Genomic DNA, 23,955 nt, shown 5'->3' with positions numbered 1-23,955 from the left:
TCCTTTATCCTCAACAGCCACCATGAATTTATGAGATGATCATGTGCGTAATTCAGACTACGATCTTGAGGTAAGACTGAGGATGGCACTGTGGGATGTACCATATAATTCTAAAAAAAAAAAAAATTGGATTGGTGACTCAGATGTTAACTTCGCTTTTCAGAGCGTACCTGGCCAAAAGGCACCGTGTAGGAAATGGAAGACCATCCAGGGCTTGTCATGACCTACTTAGCAAAAGAGTCTGAAGTTACAGTCTGGGCCCAGCAGGTACCGGTTAAAAGATACTCTTGAGAGTCTGCAAAGGCCAAAAATATGCCAAAGTTTGCAACTCATTAGTAATAAGCTGTAGGGACAATTAACGAAATTCATCTAATCTGTTGGAATTCACAGCTAGGGTTTTAATTTGCAAGTCGAGTGGCTGCAGCTGCTCTGCCTCTCAGCGTCTGTAAGGCCTTTAGCCCTGATACCTTTCCTGTAATAATTTTAATGTCATTAAGTTGAAGCAAAATTCCTGCAACTTCAGTGGGCCTAAGTATTCATGTTTAATACTGTGCTAATAAAATAGTAAGGATCTGGGAAAACAAAAAACCCTCCAGACCACTGGAAATTGCTTCGAACCGTCTACAGTGATCATCTCAGGCCACGTTGGATACAATGCGGGCACTTGGTTAGGTTGGTAGTAAATTATGCCGATGCATCAGGACATAAACTGTCTAGGGTAGAAAGTTACACATTCTCCAAGTTTCAGCCAATGAAACCTAATGAAAAGCATTTTTTTTTTTTTTTGATAATTCACTCACTTATTTTAGTATTTGTTTGCCTTTCTCTCTAATTCCTTTGGAAGTTATATAAATCAACCAAATAAAAAAAATAATCCCCATTAAATGAAAGAGCCAAGGCAAGTGGTAACTTTTCATCATGTTAAATATGAGACAGAGATGCTTGTGTTATAAGAAGTCAAGCTGATAAACACTAGCAAGTGGCCATCTAAGATCCATCAATTGGTTTCAACCCACCTGGAGCAAAGGAGAATGAGGAACACCAAAGGCATATGGTAAAGGGGAGCCCAAGAGACAGAAAGGGCCACATAAACCAGAGACTACATCAGCCTGAGGTAGGAAGAACTAGATGGTGCCCGGCTACCACCAATCACTGCCCTGACAGGGAACACAACAGATAATTTCTGACAGAGCAGGAGAGCAGTGGGATGCAGATCTCAAATTCTCATAAAAAGACCAGGCTTAATGGTCTGACTGAGACTAGAGGGACCCTGGAGGTCATGGTCCTGGACCCTTTGTTAACCCAAGACTGGAACCATTCCTGAAGCCAACTCTTCAGACAGGGATTGGACTGGACTTTAAGATAGATAATGATACCGGTGAGGAGTGAGCTTCTTGGCTCAGGCAGACACATGGGACTATGTGGGCAGCTCCTTTCTGGAGGGGAGATGAGAAGGCAGAGGGGGACAGAAGCTGGTTCAATGGACAAGGAGAACACAGGGAGGAGAGGAGGAATGTGCTGTCTCATTAGGGAGAGAGCAGCAAGGAGTACATAGCAAGGTGTGTATAACTTTTTGTATGATAGACTGACTTGATTTGTGAACTTTCCCTTAAACCACAATAAACTAATTAATTTACAAATTTTAATATAAAAAAAGAATCCAAGCTGAAATGATAGCTATTTGAGACATTTCGAACAACTTTCTAAGCCTTGCAGGCAGGGGCTCTCTGGAGGCTTTCCTCCCTTTGCATGTTTTTAGAACATAAAGAGTTAAGGTTTTAATGAACATAAACACAAAGTCCTGAGATAATTCACAGTTGGGAAGTGTCTGTGTATCATCTACTTATATTTTTTAGTTATGGTGGGTTTATTTGCTTTTGGCTTTTGCATATTTGTTTTGTTTGTGTTTGAACGTGTAGGTTCATCTAGGTATATCTATACGGATACACAAATATCCAGACCAGGGTGACGGGAAAAAGGTATTTCCCGTTTCTTTCCATGTGTTGTATATGCCCCTAAGTCAATGAAGCCAACAAAGCCATTGGCTTTTTAAAAAGTAGATACTAATAGCATCAACAGTTAGAAGTAGGTGAGTATTACAGATTTTTCCACAACAAATTTGTTATCAGGTAATTTGTTAACATTAGAAGTAGTGTCAGACCAAACTCTGACACACAGGCAACAATGAGTTATCATTTATTAGCAAGCAGACATACCATTTCATAGAACTGCTCAGTAAGTAGGGTGACCAAACGTCTCAGCTTGCTCAACTGTCCCAGTTTCAGCACTGAAAGTCCAATGTCCAACAAGTGCCTCAGTCCCATGCAAACTGAGACTTTTGGTCATCCTCTGTAAGCTCTCTTCTTTTAGGTGCCTCGGTAGAGAGTCAGTGAAAAAGAGGAAAACTCTCAGAGAGGTGGATAGACACAGTGGCTGCAACAATGGGCTCAAGCGTAACGATTGTGAAGATGGCGCAGGAGTCGGCAGTGTTTTGTTCTGTTGTACCTAGGGTCACTATGAGTGGGAACTGACTCGACGGCACCTAACAACAACAGTCACACTGTGAGAGAAAGCTTTACATGAAGCTCATGCAAAACTTCCAAGTCAAGATTTAGTCAAGTGTATAGTTCAAATTTTGTGGGCACAACACTTTGAACTATGAACTGAATATAGAACCACTTTGGATCCAAGCCTCAGGTGCCATTACTGAGGGGAAAGTTGAATTCAGAATTTGGTGGATTCAGGCAACAGTGGAGCATCTCTGAAATATTTTAGCCTATCCACAAATCTTGAAAACCATTCATTTTACCACAGAGAACTAATTTCTAGTCATCATTATGCTATTTTATTAGCTACCACTTTAACCAAAGAAAACCTGTTTTTAATGCTCATTGTTATTTTGGAAAGCCTCTGCTGTTGGTAAGATACAGATCACGAAAGCAGTCCTAGAGGCCTTGGTTCTCTGATCACATGTTTGCTGAGTGTCCGTTAAAACTAATACTATACATTTATATCACACTGTATATGATCAAATATTTCGGAGTAAAAAATAGTCATCAAAATACCACATGCCTTCTGAAAATCCAAAAGAAATCCATAGACTAAGAAACTCAGGAAATAGAGCTTTCTAGGGACAGAAAACTTGAAGAATCGTTTTTTAATGACTTTTTCAGGACTTCAAGGTTGTCTCTGTAACCATATCAAACTTCAACAAGGAAATTATTATCCTTTCCCTAGAAATAACCAGGCTAAGCTACACCTATGCCATACTAGGAGCCCTGGTGGTACAGTGGTTAAGAGCTCAGCTGCTAACCAAATGTCAGCAGTTTGAATCTACCAGTCGCTCCTCGGAAACCCTGTGGGGGCAGTTCTCCTTTGTCCTATAGGGTCACTATGAGTTGGAATCAACTCGACAGCAACGAGTTTGGTTTGGTTTGATTTGGTTATGCCCTACTAGCAAAAACATCTAGCTACTAGGGAAACGGTTTTGGGGATTGAGGCTTGAATTCTAGTCCTTCCCATACGTCTTAACAAGCTCTATAACTTGGACAAGTTGCCTCACTTTTTCGATCTGTGTTTCTTTTGTTGTAAAGAACCTAAAACCAAACCAATCCATTGCTGTCGAGTTGATTCCGACTCATAGCAACCCCGTAGGACAGAGTAGAACTGCCCCCACAGGGTTTCCAAGGAAGGCTGGATGGATTCAAACTGCCAGCCTTTAGGTTAGCAGGTATAGTTTCTGATCGCTGAGCCACCAGGATTTCCATTTTATTGTAAAGAGAAGTAAAGCTTTAAAGTCCCTTCTAGATCTCACAAGTGTCTAACATGTAGACTATGATTCTAAGTATTCAAATTTTCCACTTCAAGCTTGAAAGAGATAATTAGCTTTTCTTGTGTTTTTGCCAAAATTAAGTAGAAATTTGGCTGACCTCCATGCTACTAGTTCTTCATTCATCCTCTCTTACTCCTTTGGAAGTGGTAGGTGATCCTCTGAGGCAGAGAATGTAGTGAAGAAGACAGTGCTATGTTTTGTAGAAGGCACAGTCATCATACTTCAGATGTATACGTTTTTCAATTCCTAGAAATAGTGAGTATATCTTAACCATTGAAAATGTTCTCTCAGTGTTTACTTCATACTGAAAGACAATGCCCCAAAGTAGTCATTCCCTAGGAATGCAGATTTTACAGCGTTGGCATTAAATTTCTCTAAATGGAATTTGCTGTACAGATAAAGCACAAAACACAGCAAGCTTTGACTCTGAGGACATTTCCTTTGATAAATCACACTAAAAAAAAAAAAAAAACCAGTCTATGGGAATAATACGATTTCGCCCCTTGTTATGCGCGAGCAATGATTTTGACAACGCAAGGTGAAGATATCCAGGCCAATTCTCTAGAATGTTTCAGTTGATTTCCCAAACTGATGTGCTGCCTTGTTCTGACATCTAAATCAAGCGAGGCCAGGCGCTCAGGGCACAAATTAGAGGACTGGCACCAGACTACGGCGCTAAGGCTGCCGGGGAATCGATACAGGCCATTTAAGCATCAGGACTGACTATGTTTCATTTTTGACACTCGAGTTTATGCTTATTGAGTGGGGGAACTTTAACTCTACAGTGGTAATAAACTCATTAGGAAGTGTCAGCTGGGGCTACGGTGCACGTTACGTAAACACCACCAGTGCGGAGCCACAGCTTTCGTTTACTCTTTAGCAGAGAGATTTGGATGTAAAATCTGTCTAAGCGCTTATGCGTATGGTAAGGATTGAGAACGATTTTTCTCTCCCAAAGATCTGTCAGTGCTTGAAATCCCAGTATTAGAAAAGAATGCCTATGAGTCCAGAATTTTCTTTTCTCTAAAAATCTTCATCAAAATGATACCCCCAGCTAACACCTTAGAGAGATTTGCTCAAGGCAGCCAGAATACTAGATCTTGTAGGAATGAAATTTTAATTAGGCACTTGAGAAAACTTCGTTGGACAAACAGAAGTACAGGTAGGTAGTTATAAAGAAATATGATCGCTCCCTGGGAACGCATTGTCTAAAAGTGATACTTTAAAACAAATCTTAAAGGTAATACATTAGTATGACCATTGGCGAGACTATGATGAGCAGACTCAGAGTAAGCAAGACAGTGGGTAGCAGGACCTGGAGAAAAGACTCTTGCGAAATGTATCTGTATTCCCTTTGATCAGTGATCAGTGCTCTGCTTTGCCCCATCCCAGGTTCCTGATCCCAGTCCCTGCTTTTCCTGGCTACACCTTTTTGATCCATGAGTGGAACAGAACCACCAGAGAGGAAAGTAATTGGTGCCAGAGATGAGCCTTGCCTAACACATTGCCTGCTCTAGACTGGCTTGTTTTTCTGTCAACTACATTCTAGCACATTCAGCTGAGAATACAAACAAAGCTTTGCTATCAGCCCCGGGGTGGTGCAAACAGCTAAGACACTCAGCTGCTAACCAAAAGGCTGGCGATTCGAGTCCACCGAGAGGCCTGGTGATTTGCTTCAGAAAAATCAGCCATTGATGAAACAAGGGAGTACAATTCAACTCTGACACAAATGGGGCTTCCATGAGCTGGTGTCGACTTGATGGCAACTGGTTTTTATCAGCTCCTCACTGGGTCAATCAAAATAAGTAAAACGGCCCCTTCTGAGTAGGATTTCCTTTTCACCTTCATCGTTAACTTTTTGTTTGTTTGTTGGCTTTTTTTTTTTTTTTTTTACATTTTTCCTTCGTTGGTTAACTTTTAAATAGCTCTAAAAAATGGCCTAGATTATCTTTTGTGTTCTATCTTTATCAAATGGTACTCTTTGCCTGCCCCTTCCAGGCAGTTGTCCTCTCCTGCCTTCAAACAAATTAATGCTTCCTGTCACTTTTCCTAGGCTGTTGTTAATTATATCAAAATATATCTTATGACAGAGAACAAAAGAACTTAGACCTCCTATAGATCTCTTGTGTAGTTCATGTAATCGGTCTTGGAATTCTGGAAGGGACTGCATCTTGGGGCCTTCTGTGTCCTTTTGTATCCTTTCCCCTTAAGACAAATTAAAAAGCTGGGTCATTAGGGTCAAGGCAAGTTGTTTCATCACACAGGTTGTTCTCTCACAAGGAATCATTGGTCAACAATCAAATAAGTGTTTCAAACCTGAGTTGAAACATCCCTGAAGCCACCTTTGAACTAAGTAACAATTTAGCCTAAAGAATAAAGATTATCACCCTTGATCACTGCATTTCTTTAAAAAAGAAAAAAAAAAATAGTGGTTAAGAGCTAGTCTGCTAACCAAAAGGTCAGTAGTTCAAACCCACCAGGCGATCCTTGGAAACTCTAGGGGGCAATTCTACTCAGTTCTGTGGGGTCGCTATGAGTCGGAATCAACTCGACTGCAATGGGGTATGGGTTATATACAAGACCAAAGAGTCAATAGCTCTTTTAAAGCATGGATAAGAAGGTTATGGGGCAGGGAGATTAAGTAAATAGAATCCAAATGACTAGAACAGAAATAAGGAGCAGTTGACACAATGTGAAGAATGTAACCAATGACAATGATTATTATGTCCAGAAACTGAAATGGCAGCAGGTTTTGCAGTGTATGTTTTCACCAAAAAGAAAATAAAGACAAAGAGAGAAAGAGGAAGGGAGGGAAGGAGGGAGGGAAGGGAAGGGAAGAAGAAAGGAAGGAAGGGAGGGAGGGAGGAAGAATCCATCAGGTGGACTAGAGAGTATGGAAGCTGGGCCCTGGACTTTCAGTCTTCCTACTGAAGAACAACTCAAAACACTCTGCTGATGATAATGCATCTGAGAACTTAGAAATATTTAAGTGTCTCAGATAATTAATTGACCTGGAACGTATCCTTGTCCAATAAAAAGTACAGGATTTTAATGATAAAGGAATGAAGCCATTTACTAAAAAGTTAATACACATAAAGCACTTGGAAGAGAGCCTGGATTGTAGTAAGTGCTTGTGCTGATCATTCTCTATTTGACCCCTCGGCCCCCACCCCCCCACCATCCATTCTCCCATCTTCACCGATGTGCCCTCTTCCCAGGGAAGTAGACCCTAACGGACCACATCACCCTGGTTAATTTGCCAGCCAGCTTCAGTTTGGGCACAGCCAATGGGAGGAAGTAGCAGAGGGTCTGAAGGGAGGAGAAGGGGTTAGGAAATTTCCTTCCTGCCCCCTCCTAATTCTGCATGCTTCTCTGGCAGCAGTCTCATCCCTCCATGGCTACGCTCCACCTAGTGGCTTCTCCTTCAGCGCTGCAGTGACACTGTTTCCTTCCTTGGTCCCTCCAGCCCCCAAGGCATTAATACCTTCCCTCTGTTGCTGACCCCTGGGTGTCTCAACATCCTATTTTGTTTCCTTAAATCTGCCCAGATTTCTGTAAATAGACCCTTCATTAAATTTTCTTCACTTAACTCAGTAGTTTCTGCATATTATCATCCTTGAGGGAGCTTTGAAAGCTACCAATACCTGGCCCCTTTCCCCAGAGATGCATTTAATAGGCATGGGTACTTGTCTTCTTTAAGAGCTCTACAGGTAATGAAGCCAGAGCTGTGAACTGTTTATTGAAACCATCTGAGTGGATTCTCTTTCCTGCCAAGATCCTGACTGACAGTGCTCAAAAAAAGCTACCAATTGTTATTGTAACCGTGACTACTACCACCGCCTCCTAATTTTCTAAATGGGAAATTAATAGTTCTCCCCAGTCTACAGATGAAGAAACTTTTTGCACAGAGCTTAAATAAGGTTCTGAAAAATCACTTATCAGTTGAAATTCAATTTACTTGACTCAAAAGCTCACGCTTTATTTATATATATGTATATATGTGTGTGTGTGTGTGTGTGTGTGTGTGTGTATGAATGTACGGGAACCCTGGTGGCGTAGTGGTTAAGAGCTACGGCTGGGAACCAAAAGGTCGGCAATTCAAATCCACCAGGTGCTCCTTGGAAACCTTATGGGGCAGTTCTCCACTGTCCTTCAGGGTTGCTATAAGTTGGAATTGACTCGACAGCAATGGGTTCTTTTTTTATATATATGTATATACATATATTTTGCTATGATACCTGGCACTTTTTTTAGACTGGGGTTCTCAAACTTCAATGGGCATGTGAAACTTTTAGGGATCCTGTTAAAGTGCAATTTTTGATTCAATAGTTGTGAGGTGAGGCCTGAGATCCTGCATTTCTAACAACCTCCCCAGCCCAAAACCTGTTGCCGTTGAGTTGATTCTGACTCACAGAGACCCTATAGGACAGAGTAGAACTGCCCCATAGGGTTTCCAAGGAGTGGCTGGTGTATTTGAACTTCTGATCTTTTGGTTAGCAGCTGAGCTCTTAACCCCTGTGCCACCAGGGCTGAACAAGCTCTCAGGTGATAGCAATCCTACTGTTCCAAGAACCTCACTTTGAGCAGGAAGAACACAGACAACTATTTCCCACCTCTTCCTTTTTCAAACTTTCAAAACTTCCTTCCCTATTCTTCCCACAGAAACCCTGGTGGTGTAGTGGTTAAGTGCTGTGGCTGCTAACCAAGAGGTCGGCAGTTTGAATCCGCCAGGAGCTCCTTGGAAACTCTATGGGGCAGTTCTACCCAGTCCCATAGGGTTGCTATGAGTCGGAATCGACTTGACGGCAGTGGGTGGTAGGGTTATTCTTCCCACAGGGAGCACTGGTGATGCAGCTGTTAAAGTGCTTGGCAGCTAACCGAAAGGTTGGTGTTGGAACTCACCATTAGCTCTGGAGGATTAAAGATGGGGCAGTTTGCTTCTGTAAAGATTTACAGCCTTGGAAACCCTATAAGGCAGTACTACTCTGTCCTATAGGGTCGCTATGAGTCAGGATCAACTCGATGGCAAACAGGTTTGGTTTGGTTTGAATCCTTCCTCCTTCACTGGATAACCTTGCTTCTGAGAAAACCAAAGCATTCAAAAGAGATTCCCACCACAGACTCACGCCATGGCATCTACCCATTTACCCTCACCTATTTTTTTTATAAGAACTCGGCTGCTAACCAAAATGTCTGGCATTTCACATCCACCAGCTGCACACTGGAAACTCTATGGGGCACTTCTACTCTGTCCTATAGGGTCCCTACGAATTGGAATCAATTTGTCTGCGATGGATTTGGGTTTGGTTTTATGCCCACATACTCTCCACATACTCTTCCCACTTGTAATTGTTGTTAAAAAATAATCAAAACTCAAAGAAATTGAAACACAAGGTTTATTCAGAGCAGTTGTTCTATATGCGTATAGGAGACCATTCTGATTTAAAAAAAAAAAAAAGGCAGGTGGCTTAAAGTAGGTTGGCTTCAATGAGGCTTATGAAAATTTTTTATTTTTATTAGACTGGCTTCAATGAGGCTTATGAAGAGAAGAGGAGGGAGAACAATAGAAGATCAACCATTGGTTAATCTTAACATAATTCATTGAACCCTGCCCTCCCCCTTTTACTGAGATCAACTGATACTTGGACACATGGTTGTCTCTGGCCTTCTACCCACCTGCAGCCCTGGTATCTTTCAAAATTCAAATTAAGTAAGTCTGGCTTCCAACAGGAAAGAAAAGATGAGCAACTTCGGGTGAAAAAAAACACTGGCAGGATTTGATCAGGAATTTTTGTGGTAAATATTTGGTTTTATAGATAAGAAACCCAAAACCAAACCTGTTGCCATCGACTCAGTTCCGACTCATAGCAATCCTACAGGGCAGGGTAGAACTGCCCCATAGAGTTTCCAAGGAGCACCTGGGGGATTCAAACTGCTGACCTTTTGGTTAGCAGCTGTAGCACTTAACCACTATGCCAGCAGAGTTTCCTTATAGATAAGAAAAACCCTCAAATCAAAGTAAGATATCTGTTATGAATTTTTCTCTTTGACACCATAGATGTAGTATCTGTGCTCATATCCAAAGCCAATCCCTCCATTGTAGTAAACCCCACTTACTCTTGCCTGCCCAGCGACATTCCTACAGGAACATTCATCTCTTCTATACCATTCATTTTTTTCTGCTGTCTTGGATCGTTTCTATCAGCATAGAAACAGCAATATTTCTATTATTTTAAAACAAACAAGCTTATTTTCATTCCATTTCCCTTACCAGTTCTTACTCCATTTTTTGTTCTCCTTTGCAAAGAAATTACTCAAGTTTTTCATATTTTCTATCTCCTCATTCTTAAACCCACTCAATCTAAACAGCTTTTATCAAGGTGAACAGTGTGATTCACGTTGGTAAATCCAGTACTCAGTTTCTGTCTCACTTTTCACCAACATTTGGTGGACTTGTTAACTCCCTCCTCCTTGATATAATTTCTTCATCTTGGTCTCTAAGACACCACACTCTTTTGTTTTTCCTCCCACCCTGCTGATAGCTACTGTGAGTTTTCTTTGCTGGTTCTTTCTCTTCTCTCTGATCTTAACTATGGTGTGCTCTAAGGCTCGGTCTTCAGTTTTCTTCTCTATCTCTACTTAACCTGTTTCTGCGGAGTCGATTTTGACTCATGGTGACCCTATGTAATTGTTCACTTGGTAATCTCTCCAGTAACATGATTTAAATACCATTTATATGCCAAATTTACACCTCCAGCTCAGATCTTTCTCTTGAAATCCAGCCTCATAAATTCAGCTACCTGTGTAACCTCTCCACTGGGATATCTAACAGACATTTCAAACATAACATGTCCAAAATGGCATTTTTTATATTCTACCCAAACTTATTTCACCACAGTTTTACCTGTGTCAGTTGATGTACTTCCATCCTTCAGTTTGCTCAGGCCAAAAATCTTGAATCCATCCTTGACGTCTCCCTTCCCTTCACACCTCACGTAATCTGTTACATAAATTCCCATTGAACTTACCTTCAAAATATATCTAGAATACCACACTTCTCACCACCTGTACCGCTCCTAACCTTGTCTGAGCCTTTTGCTTGGATTATGGCAGTAGCCTCCTGAAACAATCCTGTGATTCTGTTCAGAGAACAGAGTGATTCTTTTCAAATATAAATCAGATCTTACTGTTCCACTGTTCAATACTCCTGAGCTGTCTTCTCATTTCACTCACAGTCCAAGCCAAAGTTCTCACCTTAGTCAAAAGGGTTTAAATGATCCCCTCCCCTCCCACACTTCCGTTACTTCTCTGGCCTTATTTCCTGCTACTTTCCTGCTTGCTTACTCCTCTCCAGGCATATTGCTTCCTTAATGCTCCTTGAACTTTCCCAGGACGCTCTTGCTTTATAAACTTTGCACTGGCTTTTCCTTCTGCCTTCAGGGCCTGTATGGAGAGCTCTTTCACATACTTCAACTCTTTGCTCAAATGTCACCTTCTCAGTGAGGCTTATCCTGATCACACTATTTAAAACTGCATCTGTTTTCCACCTTTACCTCTCTCTGGCCCTTACGATTCCATTAATATGCTAAAAAAAAAAATTAACAGTGCTCGATTTTCTTATTTATTTTGCTTGCTATTTATTGCCTGGAAGATGTTTCCAGGAGGGCAGAGTTTACTATACTCTTTTGTTTACTAATGTATTTTAATTACTTGAATGAGTATCTGACACACGTTGTTAGTTGTTTTTGTTAGGTGCCGTCGAAGTGGTTCCGACGCATAGCTACCCTGTCTATGCACAACAGAAGGAAACACTGCCCGGTCCTGCACCATCCTAACAATTGTTGCTATGCTTGAGCCCATTGTGGCAGCCACTGTGTCAATCCATCTCGTTAAGGGTCTTCCTCTTTTTCGATGACCCTCTTCTTTCCAAGCATGATGTCCTTCTCCAGGGACCGATCCATCCTGACGACATGTCCAAAGTATGTGAGACACAGTCTCGCCATTCTTGCTTCCAAAGAACATTCTGGTTGTACTTCTTCCAAGACTGATTTGTTCATTCTTTTGGCAGTCCCTGGTATATTTTTTTTTATTTGGTATATTCAATGTTCTTTGCCAACACCGCAATTCAAAGGCGTCAATTCTTCTTCGGTCTTTCTTATTATAGTCCAGCTTTCACATGCATATGAGGCTATTGAAAACGCCATGGTGAACCTTAGTCTTCAAGGTGACATCTTTGCTTTTTAACACTCTAAAGAAATCTCTTGCAGCAGGTTTGCCCAATGCAATGCGTCTTTTTATTTCTTAACTGCTGCTTCCATGGGTGTTGATTGTGGATCCCAGTAAAATGAAATCCTTGACAACCTCAATCTTTTCTCCGTTTATCATGATGTTGCTTATTGGTCCAGTTGTGAGAATTTTGTTTTCTTTTTGTCGAGATGTAATCCATGCTGAAGGCTGTAGCCTTTGATCTTCATCAGCAAGTGCTTCAAGTCCTCTTCGCTTTCAACAAACAAGGTTGTGTCATCTGCATGATGCAGGTTGTTAATGAGTCTTCCACCACTCCTGACGCCCCATTCTTCTTCATATAGTCCAGCTTCTCAGATTATTTCCTGAGCATATAGATTGAATAGGTATACTGAGAGGGTACAACACTGATGCACACCTTTCCTGACTTTAAACCACACAGTATCCCCTTGTTCTGTTTGAACAATTGCCTCTTGATCCATGTACAGATTCCCCATGAGCACAATTAAGTGTTCTGGAGTTCCCATTCTTTGTAATGTTATCCATAATTTGTTATGATTCACACAGTCAAATGCCTTTGCACAGTCAATAAAACACAAGTAAACATCTTTCTGGTATTCTCTGCTTTCAGCCAGGATCCATCTGACATCAGCAATGATATCCCTGGTTCCAAGGCCTCTTCTAAATCTGGCTTGAATTTCTGACAGTTCCCTGTCTATATACTGCTTCAGTCTCTTTTTAATGGTCTTCAGCAAAATTTTGCTTGCATGTAATATTAATGATACGGTTCCATAATTTCTGCATTTGGTTGGATCACCTTTTTGGGAATAGGGATAAATATGGATCTCTTCCAGTCAGTTGGCCAGGTAGCTGTCTTCCAAATTTCTTGGCGTAGACCAGCAAGCACTTCCAGCACTGCATCTGTTTGTTGAAAACATCTCATTTGGTATTCCGTCAGTTCCGGAGCCTTGTTTTTGCCAATGCCTTCAGTGCAGCTTGGACTTCTTCCTTTAGTATTGGTTCCTGATCATATGTTACCTCCTGAAATGGTTGAACATTGACCAATTCTTTTTGGTATAGTGATTCTGTGTATTTCTTCTATTTTCTTTTGATACTTCCTGCATTGTTTAGTATTTTCCTTGTAGAATCCTTCAGTATTGCAACTTGAGATTCGATTTTTTCCTTCAGTTCTTTGGGCTTGGGAAATGCTAAGCATATTCTTCCCTTTTGGTTTTCTATCTCCAGGTCTTTGTGTATGTCATCATAATACTTTCCTGTGTCTTCTCTAGCCACCCTTTGAAATCTGAGTGAGTATCTGGCACACAGAGATAAATAAAAAGTTGTTTTTGAATACATAAATGAATAAAAGAGTAGTTTTTGTTATAGTTCTAAGGTGGCAGATAATGAGAATACATTTTTGTTGATCAAAAACTAAGAGTCTGAGTGCTCTAAGTACTGTGATGAGGCTTAGACATAACACACAAAAATAGAGACAAAAGTCCAAACTCTTTCTAGGTGTTTTTGCTCACCCCAGTACAAAGAAATCTCCCTGGGTAGTGAAAATGGTTTGTGCTCGACTGCTAACCTAAATGTGGGTGGTTCACATTCACCCAGCAGGGCCATTTAAGAAAGGCTAGGCAATTTGCTTCTATATAGATTATGCCAAGAAAACCATGTGGAGCAGTTCTACTCTGTAATACATGAGGTTGCCATAAGTCGGAATTGACTCGATGGCAACTAACAACAGGTACAAAGAAATGACTTCCGGCTCCTCAGGAGCAGAATTTCTCTTCCCCAAGTTTTGGCCTGGCCCAATATTTCAGTCAAAGTAAACAGCTATTACCTGTTTTCTGTACTTAGCAGCATTTGCTAACATTTTAAAGCATGAAAAAATTGTTTCACAGCAAGAAATTTGTGCTATTGACAGGATATATAAGAACACCTAGAGGGTTTTTTTGGGCACTGTTCAGCATTTCACTATACAGAGCCCTCAGGGAAATGTTCTCCAGAAGAATCAATAATTGGAGGCCAACTAAATAGCCTTGTTCTCCTCAAATATGAACCTAGTTACTTTATCAAGGAAACAGATGCTTATTGCTTTCAGGCAGAAAATAATAAGTCAGGCAGGTTTACAAGCCCCCTCTCCATCTTGAAAGCATTTCTGTCAGCTTCATCATCCTCAGAGAAAATTACCAAATCAAGCTCTGAAAGGTAGATGGTTAGTGGGCGTCACACTTGGCTTCTCATGTCTTCTTCCTGGCCAGCAATATCAAGATGCTATTGACCTTCCACTTAGGAAAAAACACATTTTTGACAAAAAAGTTGTCTCAGGGCTTTTTGTTGGAGCAGAGAAGCCATGTAACTGTATGCTTATACAGAAAACCAAGGGAACCTGGCAGGAGAGTGTCAGGACAGCTCAGATCATGGTGAAGAAACAATGATTCAATAGCTGGCATTTATTAAAAGGGATGGAAGAGTCTTACGTCTGCCTCCCCAAAATAATTCGGAGCAAGTGGAAATCGTCACCTAGAAAGCCTCTTCACCATTTTCTATTATCCGAATGTTTTGAGGACCAATTTCTACACCTTTCAGGAAAATTCAAGAAAGAACAATGAAGTTTATAATAAATGATCAGAGTCTCTGAAAACCTAAACCTCAAGTTCAGAGAGCACACAATAAAGTTCTACAAACATGGGAGAATGCCTTTAAATGCTCTTTCAACAACTGTACCAGTAAGAGACATCACTGTAAACGGAGAAAATATTGAAGTTGTCAGGGATTTCATTTTATTTGGATCCATATTCAACACCCATGGAAGCAGCAGTCAAGAAATCAAATGACATATTGCATTGCAAATCTGTTACAAAAGCCCTCTTTAAAGTGTTAAAAAAAAAAAAAAAAAAAGATGTCACCTTGGCCTGACCTAAGCCATGATATTTTCAATTGCCTCATATGCATGTGAAAGGTGGGCAATGAATAAGGAAGATCGAAGAATTGATGCATTTGAATTATGGTGTTGGCGAAGAATACTGAACATACCGGGGACTGCCAGAAGAATGAACATATCTGTCTTGGAAGGAGTGCAGTCAGAATTCTTCTTAGAAGCAAGGACGGAGAGACTTCGTCTGTCTCACTTTCTTTGGACAGGTTATCAGGAGGGACCAGTCCCTGGAGAAGGACATCAGGCTTGATCAAGTAGAGGGTCATTGAAAAAGAGGAAGACCCTCAACAAGATGGGTTGACACAGTGGCTGCAACAATGGGCTCAAAGGTAGCAATGATTGTGAGGATGGCACAGGACCGGGCAATGTTTCATTCTGTTATGCAGGAGTTCGCCATGAGTCAGAAGTAACTTGATGCCACCTAGCAACAACAACAACTTTCGAGCATTTAAAAATGATTAAAAAGCACACCAACTGATCATATGCGAAAAAGAGGGCTGTGAGAAGACCATGTTCACTTTTTGTGGTGGGAGAGGGTCAAGACAAAGAGTCCTGGATAATTTTTATCCATCCTGGGGTTCATACACTGCCAACAAGTAAAATGGGAATCTAGGCATTGCTTGCAGACAGAATAAATATGTGCTTCATACACGTAGGTAACAGTGTTTTTCATATGTGTGTACCTTTAATTTGCTTATTAAAATAGAAATTCACTGAAGTGTTGATAAATTCATAAAATTTTTAGCATCATGTATCTTCTCAATTGCTGGATTCTAAAAATATAACTACTGTCATGTGGAGGTCTGTCTGCAAAAGCTTTTGCTATACAAATTAATTATTATACTTTGAAAACCATTCTATAAGGCCTACAAAAATCCTTCAGACGAGTCTCTGCCTTGCTTCAGTCAATATACTGTCTGGACCACCCAGCTGCATCTTGTGGGGAGACCATCCCAGTAGCCTTCGCTTATGTATTAATTCTTCATTATTTCATATAGGTGGATTATACCTCCCTCAGATATGGGTAACTGCTTGAAGGCAGTGAGGAAGCACGGAATTTGGAGCCAGGCCACCTGGGTTTGGATCCAAGATCTGTGCTTGGTAGCTGTAAGATAACAGGCCAGTCAGTTAACATCTCTGAAGCTTAGTTTCTTTTTTCCATTTGAAAAGTGGGAAAGTAATCAAAGTAATACCTTTCACAGAGGGTGAAGGTAAGGATCCATTATTGAAGATGAAGTGTAAATTAAATGTGATACAAATATTAGTTTCCCAAGTGACATGTAACTCTGTGAGGCCCCCAATACAGGTCAATGATGTACAGTTGTTCACCTGATTTTCTCTGTCTCTGCTGAACCATCTCAGTCAGTTTATCTTAAGAAATTGGATTAGCCAGTGGCGAAGAAGGAGGGTATGAGAAAATTAGATCAGCACCTCTAACACAGCTGTTACACCTCTGCTGATGGAAATATTTTTGCATTCATGAGATGGCCTTCCCTGTCATATACTCCCCCCAAATAAACTCATGAAATTCATGAAGTTCGTGGCTAATGTAATATCCCCAGTTTTGGGCATCTGATATGCAGATCTCTTCACAAAGTTCTACCAAGACCACTAGCACTTTCCGCTCCTCTATACTCTCTTAATTATGCAAATTTATGCCTACAAATAAGTACCTAGAGTGGGCATTTCCTTTGGTAGTTTTTCTCTAGAGAAATACACATCTATAGAGATGTTTTAATGAGCTGTAGAATGGTATGTCCATGGGCTTAACACCTTGGGCTTCCATTAGGTACAGTTTGTTTTTTTTTTTCTGGTTTTCAGTTCATCCTCTTAATGACCAGAATGCTATTTGCCACCCACAGGAGTGATTGTATAGGCGGAAAGGAAGTTAGAGATATTTGTGGAATCTACAATGATGTTTTTCAGGAAGTATAAACTCTCTTTACCAGAAGAATGTTGCCATGGATGTACTGTACATATATAAGACAATAAGGAAATGATGTTGCAAATAGAGAGGACAGAAATAAAATTACTTTTCCAGCAGCAATTACCATAGTCCCAACTGCAAATTACCCAGGTCATGGGTAGGGAATTAGGAGAATACCCAGAAAGAGAAGTTAATGAACAGAAGATGGGTAGGGGACTATACGCCAAGGCCTTCCTCCCTTTTGAACAACTTTCTTGTCAAGTTCTCACATCTTTTTTAATGTCTTTTTCTTGTTTCCTACTTTGTATTGATTCTTCTAAGGAGAACTGTAGTAGTTCTAAAGTTATAATTGCTTTCTGAAGTATTCTTAAAAACTTAGTCTAGAAGACCATATTGGTGATTATATATTTTTATCAGTAAGAATGAATATACCAAATGATCTTATAAGACCCTTTTTTTCCCCCTTGGGTAGTACTGTGGTCAATCAGAACTTGCCATCAGTATCTGTATTGTTTTTGGTCATTTTTCCCAAAACTATATATACCTGTTGCCATCAAGTGAATTCCAACTTACAGCAACCGTATAGGATGGAGTAAAACTGCCCCATAGGGTTTCCAAGGCTATAATCTTTACAGAAGCAGACTGCCACACCTTTCTTTTGTGGAGCTGCTAGTGGATTTGAACTGCTGATTGTTCGTTAGCAGACGAGCACTTAACCACTACCACCGGGGCTCCTTAAAACAACACAAAGGATGTAATTTAAAAATGGAAATTTGCTAGAAGAGAGACAGTCTGAATTGGAATGTAGGCAATCTATAAAGTAATACTAACAAAACCAAAAATCCACTGCTGTTGAGTTGATCCTGACTGATAGCAACCCTGTAGGACAGAACAGAACTGCCCCATAGGATTTCCAAGGCTGTCTTCTTTACCAAAGTAGATTGTCACATCTTGCTCCCGAGGAGCGGCTGGTGGAATCGAACCACTGACCTCTCGGTTAGCACCTGAGCACTTAACCACTGTGCTGTGGGAACACATAATCCGTTGCCATCAGTCGATTCCAACTCATAGTGACCCTATAGGACAGAGTAGAACTGCCCCATAGAGTTTCCAAGGAGCAGCTGGTGATTCCAACTGCCAACCCTTTGGATAGCAGCTGTGGCTCTTAACCATTGAGCCACCAGGGTTAGAAAACCTAAATATACCAATAATACATATGATTTCAATGGAATTTTTAAAAAAAGTGTCCAAAATTTCTGCCATTAGGTAAGATCATTAAATCTGTGGAGGATAAACAATAAACACATCATATATATTGTCCCAACTTGTAGAAGAAAACAGAGGTCTGATGTCAAAACTTAACCAAGTAACACAAAAGAAAACTTTAAGCAAATGCCACTTAACATAGATGCAACTAAACAAATAGCAATGTACAGTTTTTAAGTGTCTTCAAACTAACTTTTATATGGACACCTAAATTATGAAAGAGGAAAGCTGATTATATTAGCATAAATGCATTTTATAAGTTTGATTTCATAAAGTTTATTATGTGGTCATTTCTTTTGGTCCATGAAACTGCTTTGATGAACAAGACAGTCTGAAATGGAAGAGCCAGGATCACAATTACAGTCACGTAGCAGAGAACTGAAAAAAAAAATCATGATCCACACAGGAAAAGTAATTGCAAACAGATCAAAGTGTTTCACAATTTGCCTTGCAAATTCTTACGTTAAACTGATCCAGAAGTCTACAAAAATGAAGAGTACACATATTTTGTCTCAGAGCATACTAGACAACAAAACATAGTGGTCAACAATCTCTAGCACAATCGTTGTTCGCATTTTTTGTATAGAGATTAATCACTTCAGGAAACTTTCATTTGTGACTTCTTTTCAACAGTTGAGGGCTTGGGGTCCACCATTCAGTGACCATTTGGAGATATTGTGGCAGGACTTTCTCTTCACGTTTCCTTCGTGTTGCTGCTCTCCCAGTGAATCTGCCAACTCACTTGAGGATGAAATGAAAACCGTACATAAATACTTTTCCTTTAATGTGGTACCAAAGCTATATTGGTCTCATAAGACGGTTGGGAACTGTCCTCTCTTTTTCTAATCTCTGGAAGATTGTTTAGCCCTGGTTTAAAAAAAAAAAAATTAAACCATAGGAGATTAAAATCCTAGGACTGCTCAGTGCATTTAATAGATGAATGTTCTCACTGATGCTTTCAAATGACAGATGCCTAAAGATTAATTTATCATAGTTTTTTCTTCCAGGAGACTGTTGTGTTGTTAACCGCCCTGGAGTGGGCCCCTGACTCGTGGTGACCCCACACACAAAGGGAACGAGATACTGTCTGGTCCTGCGGCGTCCATGGTTAGTTGCAGATCAGATCACTGTAATCCACAGGATTTTCATTGGCTGATTTTCAGAAGTAGATTGCCAGGTCTTTCTTCCCAGTCCATCTTAATTTGGAAAATCCACTGAAACCTGTTCAACATCATAGCAATACAGAAGCCCCCACTGACAGATGGGTAGTGGCTGTCCATGAGCCGCATTGGTCAGGGTATGGACTCAGGTCTTCCGCATAGAAGGTGAGATTTTTACCCCTGAACCTCCAGGACCACTGTTCTCTATCTAAAACACACTTTGGGAAACACTAGAAGTATTCTAATTAAAGCTAAGAATAATAGAAGCAAGTCAGTTATCTCTATTATTTAATATTTGTTCTGTAGCGCTGATGCAAAATAATAAAATGAGGAGTTTAATGGTTCAAATGTTAAAAAAAAAAAAAAGAGTAGGTGAAGTTTTTATTTGGACTGGGCAATGTTTTGTTCTGCTGCACATGGGGCCGCCATGAGTCGAATTGGACTTGACAGCAACTAACAACAACAACAACAAAATTTTCATATGGAGTTATATGATTTCCTACCCACATCTTCCAAAAGAATTTATCAAAAATCTATTAATATTAATAAAATAATTGTGAAAAAAACACTACCATAACATGTAACTTCTATAAATCGCTACAAAGTAAAATTGGAAATTTTAAAACTCCATTTCTGACCCTTCAGATTAACCATTAAAAAAAAAAGATGAAAATGCATAAATAAATAAAATTTGATTTGTTGAGGACACTGGCTAAAATAATTTTATGAAGTGATTTTTCTGGCTTCCCGTATACCCATTTGGTGGATTCCATCATATCGTGAATCTGTCTGCCAAGTTCAATATTTCACTGTATAATTTTTTTTTTTTTTTAAATCTTTCTTTCCTGGCTAAGAGCAAGCATTTCTTAGACTCCTTCAGTTTCATGAGCAGCATTAGCGATGGTTTGTTTCTCCCACAGGGGCCATTTTTTTACAAATAGACTAAGTTTTTATCATTTAACAACAGCGACTGCCTGTAAGAGAGGATGACAGGAACAGGGCTAGGGTGAGCCACACATGAGGAGCAACGAGCACCAATTTCTCTGTGGTACTGTGACAGGTCTCACACGTCAGGCTTTTGGTGTGTGTACTTCAAATTCATGCCACAAAACTACAGATATCTCTGTGACATGAACTTCCAGGGCTGCCCTCCAGGAATACGAAACGCGATATTAAATTCCAGAATGCTAAGAGCCTACTGAACTTCAAATAAATACGATGATGTTTATCACCTACCACGAAGGATGGAGCCCTGGTGTGGCAGTGGTTAAGGGCTGAGGCTGCTAACCAAAAGGTCAGCAGTTCAAATTGACCAGCTGCTCCTTGGAAACCCTATGGGGCAGTTCTACTATATCCTACAGGGTCACTATGAGTCAGAATTGACTCGACTGCACACAACAACAACATGAAGGTTAGGTCCATCTTTTTATATAGAACCCTAAGACATTTCACTCTGCATCACCTAGGATTAACCCACTTTCTCTAAAAATATCCCACAACCTGCATCTTATTGCCACCTACTTAAAAATGTGTGTAATATCTGAAATTTGGGCATGGCTGCATACCCTAATAACGTTAAGATAAGTGCATTCAGCAATGAATAATGTATAGGCATCTTCAAAATAATATTGCGTGGCAGATTATAGATCTTTACCTTTAAATAATTTATCTGCTTAGTGCCCTTACATCATAAGGGTTATGAATCCCATTTAACACATACGGAAGCACAGCCACTAAGAGGTTAACTGGCCTTTCCAAGGCCTCCTAGGAAATTATTGGTAGATACAAAAAGAAAGATGAAAAATCCTTAGCTTCAAGCCATTTTCTCTGCTCCTTGCATTTTGTTTTCCTGTGGCTAGAAAATTTTTCTCATTTTAGCTGGTTGAAAACTCTTGACCTACTGTGAAGTATTGAAATGTATTTAAAGCGAATGCAATAGATAGGCTAATTTACATCAAAAAAGAATGTAGAAAATTATTTAGGGCCAGCCTAAGCAACTTGACGTTGTGTATAATTATTACGTGTAGGAAGAGAATCCTTCTTAGTTTTGAAAATGTTAACTGGGAACCGAAATACTGAAGTGATTCTCAAGTTCCTGGGTATCTAAGACAGTTTTCTGTGCCCTCATTATATAACATTAACAATATGTGATGATTAAAGTTATGTGGCAATTTGCTAGCTATGATTCTCAGTGCTTTGGCCAAATACTAGACTGGTAGCTGTTCTGTAATATAATATAAAGTAATACATATGTATATATTTTAATGTAATTGCTCTCCATGATGTGATCAACCAGTCCATCCAAAGAGGAGTTTCCTGGATGGGGTGGCCTTCCTCCAGAATATTGTTGTTGCCAAGTTGTTGTTAGATGTTGTCAAGTTAATTTTGGACTCATGGTGACCCCATATAATGGAGTAGAACTGCCCATAGAATTTTCTTGGTTGTAATCTTTTTTATTTTGTTTTTTAAAATTTTTTATGGAGAAAGTTTATAAATCAAACCAGTCTCTCATATAAAAATTTATATACACCTTACTATTTTTTTTATATATGCCTAATTGCTCTCCCCCTAATGAGACAGCACATTCCTTCTCTCCACTCACTATTTTCGTGTGCATTTGGCCAGCTTCTGACCCCCTCTGCCCTCTCATCTCCCCTCCAGACCAGAGCTGCCCGCACAGTCTCATGTGTCTACTTGATCCAAGAAGCTCACTTCTCACCAGTATCATTTTCTATCCTGTAGTCCAGTCCAATCCCTGTCTGAAGAGCTGGCTTTGGGAATGGTTCCTGTCCTGGGCTAACAGACTCTTGGCTGTAATCTTTACAGAAGTAGGTCACTGGGTCTTTCTCCCACAGAGCTGCTGGGTAGGTTCGAACTGCCAACCTTTCAGTTAGCAGCTGAGCACTTAATTGTTGTGCTACCAGAGCCTCTTGCCTCCAGAGTAGAGAAGGATATCCTGGCAGCCCTCACTCTGCCTTGTCCTATACTCTTCTTGTCGCCTGACCTTGGATTCCTGGAAGGAAAGCCTGTGGAAGCCTCTGGACTGCTGCCTGATCTGAAGATTTTGGATTTAACAGCCTCTACAACCCTGTGAGCCAGCAGAGGTCTCCAGCCTGCCACCTGACCTAAGAATTTCAGACTTTCTAGCCCTCACAACTGCTATAGACACTTCTGTACAAAAAAGGTAAAAATGCGTGCTACACAGTCACTGGCTCTTAGCAATTTTGAAATCCAGGCTGGCAAACACTGGAAGTTTCTTGATTAGGAATCCATCCTACTCCTGTCTGGGAGTAATTTCCATGCTGCATAACAAATTACCCCAAAACCTAGTGTCTTAAAACAACCAACAACTATTATCTCACAGTGTCTAAGGGTTAAGAATTTAGGAGTAGCTTAGTTCGGTGGTTCTAGCTCAGGGTTTCCCATATTGTTGAGGTCAAGAAATCAGCTGCGGCTACATCATTTGAAGACTAAACTGTGCCTGGAGGATCGAATTCCAAGATGACTTTCTCACATGGATGTTGGACGGAAGTCTCAGTTCCTCACTATTAAGATACCTCCATAAAGGCTGCTTGAATCTTTGCAACATGGCAGCTAACTCCCCGTAGAACATGTAAAGTGAGAGAAGGCAAGGAGGAAGCCACAATGCCTTGTATGGCTTACTCTTGATCACTTCTAGTCACTGTCTTTTCTGCCATATTCTATTTGTTATATGTGAGTCACTAAATCCAGCCCATATTCAAGAAGCAGATCATTAAATTCTACCTCTTTAAGTGAGGAATATAAAAGATGTGTGGACTTATTTTAAAACCACACACAGGATTTTGATTATAACTTACACATACTTGTATAACCATCGTGTGTAGCATTTTGCTGGTACGTAAGAAGTGTCCAACAGCCCTTTGCTGAATTAATAAAAGAATTAGCACATATAGACGAACTTAACTACAAATAAAAAAACTCGTTGCCATAGAGTCATTTCTGAGTAGAACTGCCCCACTGAGTTTCCAAGGAGCACCTGGTGGATTGGAACTAGCCGACCTTTTGGTTACCCGTCATTGCTTTTAACCACTATGCCACCAGAGTTTCCTGACTACAAATAGAAGAAATACATAAATAGCAGCGCTAAAGCAGATATGCCTAAGTTTTTCTTCTCATAAAACTTACTAAGGTATTGTTACTACAGATGTTTGAAATAAGTAGTACTATTTGCATGTGTTATTTGACATATAATTGAAAAATATCCTTTTTATTTCAAATATAGAACTTTTCCCATGCTACTAGCCTTTAGCTCATAAATTGTCATAGGGTTCTCTGCACCTAACAAAAACTATTAGATAAGTTCTAAAAAACATGCAGCCTACACCCCAGGGATGGTCCAAGCTGTATGTTTAGTGTAAATGTATTTTTAATATCTTTCCTGGTGGTTTCTGTAACAGTACTCTGCAGTGTAACATTGGTGGGCAATCTGGCTTTTGTTTTACATTAAGTTTGCCTACTCTCCAGGGATCCACTAAGTATAAGCCAAAAAAGTCCTAAAACAACCTACTCTGAAAATACCCTAAGATTTTGTCACTCCTTAAAA

Source organism: Elephas maximus, chromosome 22 (assembly GCF_024166365.1).
Source record: "Elephas maximus indicus isolate mEleMax1 chromosome 22, mEleMax1 primary haplotype, whole genome shotgun sequence".
NCBI lineage: Eukaryota > Metazoa > Chordata > Mammalia > Proboscidea > Elephantidae > Elephas > Elephas maximus.
This window is presented reverse-complemented; position numbering follows the sequence as displayed.